Source organism: Ictidomys tridecemlineatus, chromosome X (assembly GCF_052094955.1).
Source record: "Ictidomys tridecemlineatus isolate mIctTri1 chromosome X, mIctTri1.hap1, whole genome shotgun sequence".
NCBI classification, from domain to species: Eukaryota; Metazoa; Chordata; class Mammalia; order Rodentia; family Sciuridae; genus Ictidomys; species Ictidomys tridecemlineatus.
Genome location: NC_135493.1, coordinates 110,900,602 through 110,913,322, shown reverse-complemented (window position 1 = coordinate 110,913,322; position 12,721 = coordinate 110,900,602). Strand labels below are relative to the sequence as shown.

At 32.8% G+C, this 12,721-nt stretch overlaps 1 protein-coding gene and 1 long non-coding RNA gene across 7 annotated transcripts in view; one reads left to right on the top strand and one right to left on the bottom strand.

Annotated features, from left to right (window-relative positions):
- Cnksr2 (connector enhancer of kinase suppressor of Ras 2) overlaps positions 1-12,721 on the top strand; it is a 263,374-nt gene that overhangs the window by 153,924 nt on the left and 96,729 nt on the right. The window lies entirely within an intron of this gene.
- Positions 1-12,721, bottom strand: part of LOC144371785 (uncharacterized) — a 109,976-nt gene that overhangs the window by 58,808 nt on the left and 38,447 nt on the right. The window lies entirely within an intron of this gene.

The window sequence follows — 12,721 nt, the reverse complement described above, 5'->3', positions numbered from 1 at the left end:
GATGGGCCCAAAGTTACCATGTATCTGGAATTTTTTTTTTATCTCTGACTCTTGCTTTTCCATGCATGTCCAAGAATGTAATCAGGTCACAAATATTTAAAATTGATACCATGTGTCTGCAATATTTTTTGATAAAGTTGCCTAATGTAATAAATCATATGGTCCTAATGCAAGAATGAACGGATTTAATTGGAAGACTGTGTTCCTTCCTTTCCAGTTTTTAAATTAATCATTTTCATTGAGGAGTTTATGCTTTGGGGAAGGACAGGATTCTTGCTCATTAGTCTAAACTTGATCACTAAGAGCTATAAAGAATGGAAGTTGTTTTAAACACTCTCTTTTTACCTACCCTCCTCAATTGTTTGCTACATCCATGTACCTTCCTCCTTTGGTCACAAAAATAGCAGTAATTTTTTCTTATGCATGTCTTATTTCTTTGTGGTTCTCTGGTAATAATTATGTATGAAAAGTTTTGACCAAAGTAATCTTAAAGAATAGGAATCATACTTAATTTTCTTTGTGATTCTTTGTACATGTGCTTTTTATACAAATAAGTCATGATATTTTAGCATAACTCCTCAGTCACATAACTTTGGTGACAGTTATTTTGAACTGTTGTATATGAAAGGTATTTGCACCTTTTTCTCTCCTATTATATTGTAAACCTACAGTAGAGAGTCCTGCCATATTTCTTATCACTTTCTGCATTCCATGACATAATGAATATTTTTATTCATTCCACAAGTACATGTTGACCACCTGTTATTAGATAGACAGTAAAGTATATCAACTCTTCTCTTTTTATATCCCAGAACTTTCTGGATATTTTTACTTATTTGGAAGTAAATGAACATTGCATTTAAGGGGAAATTCTAGTCACCAAATGAAGTAATTGACTCATTACTCATGACCTTATAAAATATATTTACTAGGTTCTTATAGAATAGCTATAATTGTCAAATTCAACAGCAGTTTAAAGTACTAGTACAGTTTTTTTCTATAAATCATATTCTCAATAAAATAGAATACTGTTTTAACTTTAGAAATTTAGATAGCCTATAGAAATATTTGATTTTAAAAAGAAATATGTATATGCTTAAAAGAGGGATAAAGAAGTAAACAAAGTTCTCTTTTTAACTTTTGAACCTGAAACAAATATAATCTTACTATATAATAGTTTATTTAATCAAAACCTTCAAGGTAGACACTTGTAGATACTTCAGTGAAGATGTGCAGGCACAACTTGAAAGATTTTTCAGTCAACAATTAATTTTATTTAATTTTCCAAAATCAGAGGCTAGATAATAAATCTACTATTCAGTTACAGTATTGTGGCCATAATTTTCCCAAAGATTAATTCATTTGTCAACTTGTTCAGCTAGTATTTTATATACATAAAGTTGGTCATAACTAGGGACACAGGTGAGTAAAACATAAATTCTACATGGAAGATAGGCATAACCCAAGAGGAGAAACATATCTACATTGCAATCACTTTAAGTATATACACATAATGCTATATAGCCCAGGAATTGAAACACCATAGTCTACCTGTGAAATCACAAAAGCAAGCATGGCATTTATGCTGGATTATGAATGATGAATAGTCATTATCCAGCATTTCTAAATGCTAGTCATCTCCACCAAATACCTGGTACCTCTTCAAAACCTAGGTCTGAGACCAAGGGTTTGCATAAATCTCTCAGCCTAGACCCTAAAAGCCTTAATACAAATTACTTCCAGCCTTCATAATCAATAATAACTTCTTTAACTTATAAAGTAGTATCATGATGTGGACCACCAAGTATGACACTATTCTCTTGTATTTGAAAATTATGATGATGAAAATTCACAATCATCTTTAAATGTATTGCAAAAAAACATAAAGTTCATATTTGGTATTTTCTAGATTTGATATTAATCTAACTTCTTTTTACTTGTGTGATACCTTAAAATGCAGTATATAAGTTTTTTATCCTTATAACTGTCAATTTAGTTCTTAGTTACAAATGCCCTTATCTTGAAGTATTTGAATTTAGCCACCATTATTCTCCTATTAAATTAAAAAATTACCTGTCTATTCAGAGAAAGTTTAAAGTTAAGATTATGAGCCTAGGTAAAATTTTGAGAAGCAAAAGAGGACCATGACGCAGTTACCAGTACAAGAATATGTACTTTGGGTTGTATATGTATTAATATGTTCATATTTTAAAATTGTGTATGTGTGTGTTTTAGTCAGCTTTTTTGTTACTGTTACTGAAAAACATTATAAGAAAAAGTTTAGAGGAATAAAAGTTTTTTGGGGGGAACATGGTTTCAGAGATCTCAGTTCATAGACAACCTACACCATTCCTCAAGGCTCAAGATGAGGCAGGACATCATGGTTGGAGAGTATGGTAGAGGGAAACAGCTCAGGACATGATCAAGAAGCAGAGAGAGACTCCACTCTCTAGATACAAAATATTTGCCCCAAAGGCACACCCCCAATGCCCACCTCCCCCAGCCACACCCTACTTGCTTTCAGGTTACCACTCACTTGACACCCATTAGGAGAATAATTCACTGATTGGGTTAAAGCTCTCATAACCCAATCAATTCACCTCTGAATATCCTTGCATTGTCTAACACATGAGCTTTTTAAGGACATCTCATAAACCATAACAATGTGTGTGTGTGTATGTAGTTATATATAGTGTATGTATAAAGTTGTATGTATATATATGTTCTATATACATATATATATTATGTTTGTTATATTTACATATACTTTATATAATAAATGTATATTAGGGCTGGGGCTGGGATGCAGCAGTAGTGCACTTGCCTGGCATGTGTGAGATACTGGGTTCGATTCTCAGCACCACATATAAATACATAAATAAAATAAAGGTCTATCAACAATTAAATTTTTTTAAAAAAAATAAATGTATGTTATATTTATATAATAAATGTATATAATATGTATTTATATATATTGTTTTTAAAAGAGAGAGAGAGAGAATTTTAATATTTATTCTTTAGTTTTCAGCGGACACAACATCTTTGTATGTGGTGCTGAGGATAGAACCCGGGCCGCACACATGCCAGGCGAGCACTCTACCGCTTGAGCCACATCCCCAGGCCTATATACATTTATATGTATTAAAAATCAAGGAAACTCTGTTATTAAACACAATGACAAAGAAGCACAAATGTAAAGACAAATATTTGTGGATTTTAAAAAATGTTGTTTAAACAGGTTCTCATTTTATACTACGAACCCTTTGGTTGTTAAGAGTGCATTTAAAGTACACGTATTCACCATAAACAATTAGAAAAGTGCAATATGGACAGATAGTAAATGACCCTTTTAGAAAATAAATAAATAATATCTGTTAAGCTTTTATGTACATCCAGCACTGTTCTAAACATTTGAAAGGTCATTAGCCCATTTAATCCTCACAGAAACCCTATGAGGTGTATACTAATAAAATTCTTGTTTTACAAATGAGAAATATGAAGTACAGAGAGGTTAAATAATCTACCCATCTAGTAATGATAGAGCTGCAGTTAAGTACCCATGGGTGATTGTTGACCTTACTAGTGACAATAGCTAGCTAAATATGGTTAAAAAATAATTTTTCAAATTCTTAAAAAAATAATTACCAAAAATTTCATTACTCCTTCATAATTCAAAAATTATATTTCAGGCAAGAAGACCTAGGTCTGGTTTTGTCTGCTATTGTATATGGGGTTGGTTTTGTTGTTATTGCTGTTGTTGTTTTTGTATTTACTGGTACTGTAATGAGCATGCATTTACTTAGATATAGCCCTGATGATATTTGGAGAAGGGTGATAAATTGAGGGGTAAAATGAGCAACAGTGTGTTATATTATACACTTTTGAAGTCAGAAAGCATAAAATTTATCTTACTTTCCTAATATTATAGACAAGAATAATTTCTGGACCTACAGATGCTAGTAGGGAAACAACATTGATTAGTGGTTACTATCATGACTATACCATCAGCCATGCTTGGTAATTCTGTCATCTACTACTCCAGAGTGACCCTAAGACTATTACTTTAGACCTCAGTTTTTATCATTTGTGATAATATCTTTCTCATAGAGTTTTATGAGAATTCAATAAAATGAATTATAAACTGCCTTAGTGCCCAGTATATTAGGTCTTTACTTTATTGTCATTATTACAGAAACTTTAATATGAAAATAGAAAGGGTAAAATAATATTAAATCCCTTTAATTGGTCACATCTACTCAGGCTTCAAAGGTAAATGTTCAATTTGATATCAGTTACTTATCAATTTCTTATTATGCAGCACTAAAAAACGACAAAATCATGGATTTTGCAGGGAAATGGATGACATTAAAGCAGATTATGCTAAGTGAAGCTAGCCAATCCTTAAAAAACAAATGCCAAATGTCTTCTTTGATATAAAGAGAGCAACTAAGAACAGAATAGGGAGGAAGAGCATGAGGAAAAGATTAACATTAAACAGAGACGAGTGGGGGGAGAGAAAGGGAGAAAGAAGGGAAACTGTATGGAAATGGAAGGAGACCCTCATTGTTACACAAAATTACATATAAGAGTTTGTGAGGGGAAAGGGGAAAAAATAGAATGGAAATATTTCCCATCAATTTTCCTTTTTCCTGTCCATGGACTTCTTGTCCTTGGTATTCCATGATAGCACATTTCTAGGCATAGAAACGCTAAAAGATAGACACACCTGGTTAAGTTCCTTGTGGACATAAGTAGTCAATTTTTTGAAAATGGAGGAAAATTGCCTGATGTTGTAGCTCAGTAGCAGAGCAATTGCCTTGCACATGTGAGGCACTAGGTTTGAACCTCATCATGACATAAAAATAAATAAACAAAATAAATATATTGTGTCCATGTATAACTAAAAATATTTTTTAAAAATTGGAGGGAAACATCTTTATGATAGAATCACAAGAACAGTATTGTTTGAAGATAGGAATCTAAACATTTTCTTATTTACTTTTCAGTAAATTTATGGTACTTCACAAAAAGCACATGAATGAATGCAAAGTTGACATTTTAGCAGTGCTCTTCACAAATGCTTTTTGCATACATTGCATTGGGTAAAATTAATATCTATAACTTTATATCTGAACATTTTTAACTTGAGTCTTTTGGACAAGATAAAATCAAGTACTCTGTCCCTTTTATCCATGTGAATAACAAATGACTTGAGTGACTTACAGTGGCATGATGAAAGTCCTATAAGCAATGACATTATAAACTGAATATGAAGTGAGGATAGTGTCTTAGGTTCCAGGGTCTCTCACCATATTTCAGCAATGCATTTTTCTTTGTTTTACAAATTCATTCTGTCTTTTGGGCAGTTAAAATATACTTAATAGCATTATTTCATATACTTATTAAAGGATCAATTATACACAACACATTCACACTTTTCTTTTTCCTGAAGAATAGAAGCCTCCTCTCTTTTCTGTGATTTTTTTTGAATGTAGTGTTCCTTACCAGGTAAAAGTTTAGTTGTCATTCACTAGCTGAATGGGATTCTAACAACAGGATATTTCTTTGTTCAAGTAATATTATTCCCAAAGAAAAAATAACCATAGAAATAGAAATGAGAGAATGAAAAATGCAGAGATATGACATATGCACTATACTCATAGGAATTCTTAATCCTATGGATGTATTTAATACGTTTCATAAACACTCCAAATAATTTTGAGCGTCAAGCTAATAATGATGATAGTGGATCTTGTAATTGATAGAAAAACAGTTCAGAAATATTTTGACATAGAAATAGAAAATAGTCTGTTTCTAATGTAAAAATTAAAATGATCATCTAGGGAAGGCACTCTTCCTTAATTTGTACAATTTTACTGATGGGAATAGACAAAACATAAGTTTTGAGGTCAGAGAGATCAGAAATTGGTGTCACAGTATGGCTTTTAATAGCTAAAATTTTGTTTCATTATCTGCAAACATGGGATAACAGTACTACTCATAGTGTTTTCATGAGGATTAAATGACATAATGTATCTAGTACTTAGCAAAATTCTTGCTACATAGAAAGTGCTGAAGAAATGGTGCCTAGATAGCATATTATTGCTTCTCATAAGTAAAAATAATAAAAATGTCCCAACTATTTTCAAGTGTTGATGGATCAAATTAGCACTTGCTTCTCTCCTATGGAAAGACTTATTAAGGGACAAAAAGGCTATAAGTATTCCTTCATGTTTTGTCCCACTACCAAGCCAATAACCAACTATTTAAGTTTGAGCAGCTAAAAGAAAAAGGAATATAACTTTTTGTTTTCTTTTGGTTTAGATTTGCAAAAGTAAAAGTAAGAATATTCTTATAGCTAATAATGCCACAAAATACTACCTAAGTGTTCTTAAACTCCACTACAGAAACCATCAAGTTATACTCTGGGCCAGAAAGACCATTGTAACCTCTCAGAATCTGAAAATAATTCAGTCCTCATAAATTTTTAAAGTTTTAGGTAAGTAACTAAAATAAAGAAGGAGAAAAATAACATGTAAATAAACAAAATGGACACTTTTAAAGAAATGAAACCTGGGAAGAAATTATTATTCTGAAAGAATTCAAGGTAACTAAATACTGGATAAAACAGTAAGATTAAGAAAGAGGAGGTTTAAGTAAAGTTCCAGAATATTAATATGTGGATAAAATGGAAAGATTATCAAACCAAATAACAAAGCTGATACACCTATTTGAGGAGAAAAGAAACTCTTCAAATAAATTAATCAACAGAATTGAAAAGCCAAGAATAGAGATTAATTTAGTGATTCTCACCTGAGGTCATTATTCCCCACCTCAGAGGACATTTGGCAATTTCTAGGGACTTTTTTGTTACACAGTCATAGCAGTTAGAGGAGGCGGGGTACTATTGGCACTTAGTGGGTAGAGGCCAAAAACACTACCAAACCTCATAGGAAAAATCCACAACAAAAAATAATGATCAGCCAGGCATGATGGCTCATACCTGTAATCCCAGAAACTCAGGAGGGTAAGGCAAAAGGATCTTGAGTTCAAAGCCAGCCTCAACAACTAAACAAGGTCCTTACCAACATAGCAAGACCCTGTCTCAAAATAATAATAACAACAACAACAAAAGGGCTGAGGATGTAGCTCAGTGGTTAAGTGCCCCTGGGTTCAATCCTTGTTACCAAAAAAAAAAAAAAAAAGTGGTCAACAATGCCACTGTTGAAAAACCCTCACTAATAAAGAAGAATGAAGTTATGGCATTTCTTGTAAATGGATGGAACTAGAATAGATCGTGCTAAGTGAAATAAGGTAGTCCCAAAAAACCAAAGGGTGAATGTTCACTCTGATATGTGGATGCTAACCCAAAACAAGGGAGGGTGGAGAGGGGAAGAATAGAAATTCATTGGATTAGACAAAGGCGAACAAAGGGAAGGGAGAGGGAGGGGAATAGGAAGGACAGTAGAATTAATCAGATGTAACTTTCTTAGCCTTATATGTGAATACAAAACCAGGGTAACTCCACATCATGTACTACCACAAGAATAGGATCCTAATTAGAATAAGTTATACTCCATGTATGTATGATATGTCAAAATACATTCTACTTTCATGTATATCTAAAAAGAACAAATTAAATAATTTTTTTAAAAACCTGGATAACTTAAGAAGAATTGATTTACAGATAAATTGAATCCAGAAGCATATAATAGAAAATCAAAATCAGAGAAATTATATGACACAGGGATGATTACCTTACTATTGTTCTAATCCAAAGAACCTGGGTAGTTATTGCCCCTCCAAGATATACCGACATTTATTCATGTTCAGCATATTCTATGGGTAGAAGTAGTTATTAAGGTTGTAAGTGTCTATAATGACCAAACTTGCTCTACAATAGAAAACATAATCATGACATCCTCTGGAACATGAAGTGTGGTACAATTGTCCCTACTTGAAATCAAAATGCATTTCCCCTATAGAAAAAATATATAATAAATGGCAGCTATAAAAAATTTAAATAGAACTCTTAGTGTTAACTTACAAGTTACAATATAGTTTAAAGTAATTCAACATTTTCCTTAGTATGTTTTTCAGATCACTTATTATGAAAGAGAGTTATTAAAGAAAGGTCAGGTGGTTAAATAAGTTTGGAAACTCTGTATGTTTTATCTGGTCTTAGAGATTAATGGCTTTGAAAGTCTTGTTGAATTTGGATGCTTATTGTTTTCCAAATATTTCTGCACTGAATTATAATCTCCTTGTCCTTTTTTCTTCTTCCTCCTTTTTTCTTTTCCCTCCTCTTCTTCTTTATCATCATCTAAACTTATTAAGTTTTCTAATGGAACTAATGTTTTATTGAACACATTTTGGAAAATGCTGAAATGGGTTTTTGCAGGTCCTCTTAAATACCCAAATACCAATGGCAATAGCTTCTATTTTTTATTTTACCATTGATTTCTAATTTCATTTCATTGTGGTCTGATAGAACGCAGGGTATTATCTCTGTTTTTTATTTACTAAGAGTTGCTTTGTGGCATAAGATATGATCTATTTTAGAAAAGGAGCCAAGTGCTGCTGAAAAGAAAATATATTTGCTCTTTGATGGATGAAATATTCTATATATGTCTGTTAAGTCTAAATTATTTATTGTATTATTTAGTTCTAAAGCTTCCTTATTTAGATTTTGTTTGAAAGACCTGTCCAGTAGTGAGAGAGGTTGTCTTTGATCCACTTTGAGTTGATTTTTGTGCAAGGTCAGAGATAGAGGTTTAATTTCATTTTGCTACATATGGATTTCCAGTTTTGCCAGCACCATTTGTTGAATAGGCTATCTTTTCTCAGTAAATGTTTTTGAAACCGTATCTGTGTCCTCTATTCTGTACCATTGATATACAAATCTATTTTGATGCCAATACCATGCCATTTTTGTTACTATATCTCTATAGTATAGTTTAAGGTCTAGTATTATGATGCCTCCTGCTTCACTTTTCTTGCTAAGGATTGCTTTAGCTACTCTTAGTCTCTTATTTTTCCAAATTAATTTTATGATTGCTTTTTCTATTTCTATGATGAATGTCATTGGGATTTTAATAGGAATTACATTCAATCTGTATAATGCTTTTGGTACTGTGGCCATTTTGACAATATTAATTCTGCCTATCCAGGAGCATGGGAGATCTTTCCATCTTCTGAGGTTTCCTTCAATTTTTTTTAGTGTTCTGTAGTTTTTTTTTTTTATTGTTGGTCATTCAAAACATTACACAGTTCTTAATACATCATCTTTCACAGTTTGATTCAAGTGGGTTATGAACTCCCAACTTTACCCCGTATACAGATTGCTGTTTCACATCAGTTACACTTCCATTGATTGACATATTGCCTTTCTAGTGTCTGATGTATTCTGCTGTCTGTCCTATTCTCTACTATCCCCCCTCCCCTCCCCTCCCCTTTTCTCATCCCTGTTTAATGTAAATCTTCTTCTCAAGCTCTTCGTCCTTACCCTGTCCTTGTTTACTCCCCTTATATCAAAGGGGTCATTTGGTATTTGTTTTTTAACGATTGACTAGCTTCACTTAGCATAATCTGCTCTAATGCCATCCATTTCCCTCCAAATTCTATGATTTTGTCGTTCCTTAATGCAGAGTAATACTCCATTGTGTATAAATGCCACATTTTTTTATCCATTCATCTATTGAAGGGCATCTAGGCTGATTCCATAATCTTGCTATAGTGAATTGTGCTGCTATGAACATCGTTGTAGCAGTGTCTCTGTAACATGCTCTTATTAGGTCTTTAGGGAATAGACTGAGAAGGGGAATAGCTGGGTCAAATGGTGGTTCCATTCCCAGCTTTCCAAGAAATCTCCATACTGCTTTCCAAATTGGCTGTACCAGTTTGCAGTCCCACCAGCAATGAACAAGAGTGCCCTTTTCCCCGCATCCTCTCCAGCACTTATTGTTGTTTGACTTCCTAATGGCTGCCAATGGTGCTGGGAAAACTGGAAATCCATTTGCATCAAAATGAATCTGAACCCCTATCTCTCGCCATGCACAAAAGTTAACTCAAAATGGATCAAGGAGCTTGATATAAAATCAGAGACACGGCATCTGATAGAAGAAAAAGTTGGTTATGATCTACATACTGTGGGATCGGGCCCCAAATTCCTCAATAGGACACCCATAGCGCAAGAGTTAACAACTAGAATCAACAAATGGGACTTACTCAAACTAAAAAGTTTTTTCTCAGCAAAAGAAACAATAAGAGAGATAAACAGGGAGCCTACATCCTGGGAACAAATCTTTAATCCACACACTTCAGATAGAGCCCTAATAACCAGAATATACAAAGAACTCAAAAAATTAGACAATAAGATAACAAATAACCCAATCAATAAATGGGCCAAGGACCTGAACAGACAGTTCTCAGAGGAGGACATACAATCAATCAATAAATACATGAAAAAATGCTCACAATCGCTAGCAGTTAGAGAAATGCAAATCAAAACTACCCTAAGATACCACCTCACTCCAGTGTTCTGTAGTTTTCATTGTAGAGGTCTTCCACCTCTTTTGTTAGATTGATTCCCAGGTATTTTTTTAGGTTATTGTAAATGAAATAGTTTTTCTAACTTCTCTTTCAGTGGATTCATTTCTGATGTATAGGAATGCATTTGATTTATGGATGTTGATTTTATATCTTGCTACTTTGCTGAATTCATTTATTAGTTCTAGAAGTTTTCTGGTGGAATTTTTGAGATCTTCTAGGTATAGAATCATATCATCAGCAAATAGTGATAGTTTCAGTTCTTCTTTACCTATTTCTGTCCCTTTAATTTCTCTATTTTGTCTAATTGCTCTGGCTAGATTTCAAGGATGATGTTGAATAAAAGTGGTGAAAGAGGTCATCCTTGTCTTGTTCCAGTTTTTAGCAGGAATGCTTTCAATTTTTCTCCATTTAGAATGATGCTGGCCTTGGGGTTAGCATATATAGCTTTTAAAATACTGAGTATGTTCCTACTATCCCTAGTTTTTCTAGTTTTTGATCATGAAGATGTGCTGTATTTTTCCAAATGCTTTTTCTTCATCTATTGAGATGATCATGATTCTTGTTTTTAAGTCTATTAATATTGATGAATTATGTTTATTGATTTCCGTAGGTTGAACCAACCCTGCATCCATGGGATGAATCCCACTTGATCATGGTGCACTATCTTTTTGATATGCTTTTATATGTGATTTTCCAGAATTTTATTGTGAATTTTGGCATCTATATTCATCAGGGATGTTGCTCTGAAGTTTTCTTTCCTTGATGTGTCTTTGTCTGGTTTTGGTATCAGGGTGATATTAGCTTCATGGAATGAGTTTGGAAGGGTTCCCTCCTTTTCTATTTCATGGTATACTTTGAGGAGTATTAGTGTTAATTCTTCTTTGAAAGTATTGTAGAACTTGGCTGAGAATCCATCAGTCCTGGGTTTGTCTTGGTTGGTAGGCTTTTGTTGGCGTTTTCTATTTCATTACTTTAAATTGATCTGTTTAAATCATGTATGACCCCCTCATTCAGTTTGGGTAGGTCCTATATCTCTAGCAATTTGTCAATGTCTTCAATATTTTCTATTTTATTAGAGTATAATTTTCAAAATAGCTTCTAATTGTCTTTTGTATTTCAGACATGTCCATTGTGATATTTTATTCTTCATCTTGTATTTTAGTAATTTGAGTTTTCTCTCTTTTGCTCTTCATTACCATGGCTACGGGTTTATCTATTTTATTTAAATTTTCAAAAAACCAACTTTTTACCAATTTTTTCAATTGTTTCTTTTGTATTGATTTTATTGATTTCAGCTCTGATTTTAATTATTTCATGTCTTCTACAGCTTTGGGTATTGATTTGTTCTTCTTTTTCTAGGGTTTTGAGATAAAGTGTTAGGTCATTTATTTGTTGGCTTTTTATTCTTTTAATGAATACACTCAGTGCAATAAATTTTCCTCTTAATATTGCCTTCATAGTATCATATTGTGGTCTATTTGACTCTTGAAATAGAGAAGGGTTTGTTTGATGTACTTATATGGTCCATTGTTTGGGGCATAAATATTTATAATTGTTATGTCCTGCTTATATATACTTCCCTTGAAAAGTATGAAATGTCCTTCTTTGTCTCCTCTGATTAACTTTGGTTTGAGATCTACTTTATCTGAAATGAGAATGGAAACCCCTGCTTGTTTATGCAATCCATATGAGTAATAAGTTTTTTCCCATCCTTTCACCTTCAGCCTGTAGATGTGTTTGCCCATGAAGTGAGTCTCTTGAAGACAGCATATTGTTGGGTCTTGCTTTGTAATCCAGTCTGCCAGTCTGTCTTTTGATGGATGAATTTAGACCATTAACATTCAAGGTTATTAATCAGATATGCTTTGTATTCCCTGTCATTTTGATTTATTTCTTGTTTTTGATTTGTCTTAGTTTCTCATTTGGTTGAATGTCCCTTTAGTGTAGATCCTCCCCTTACTGGTTCTTGGTTTTTTTCACTTTATCCTCATGGAATATTTTGTTGAGAAGGCTCTGTAATGTAGGCTTTCTAGTTGTGAATTCTTTTAATTTTTGTTTATCATGGAATGTTTCAATTTCATCTTCAAATCTGAAAATTAACTTTGCTGGATACAAAATTATTGGTTGACATTCATTTTCTTTCAGAGGCTGAAATATATTATTCCAGGAC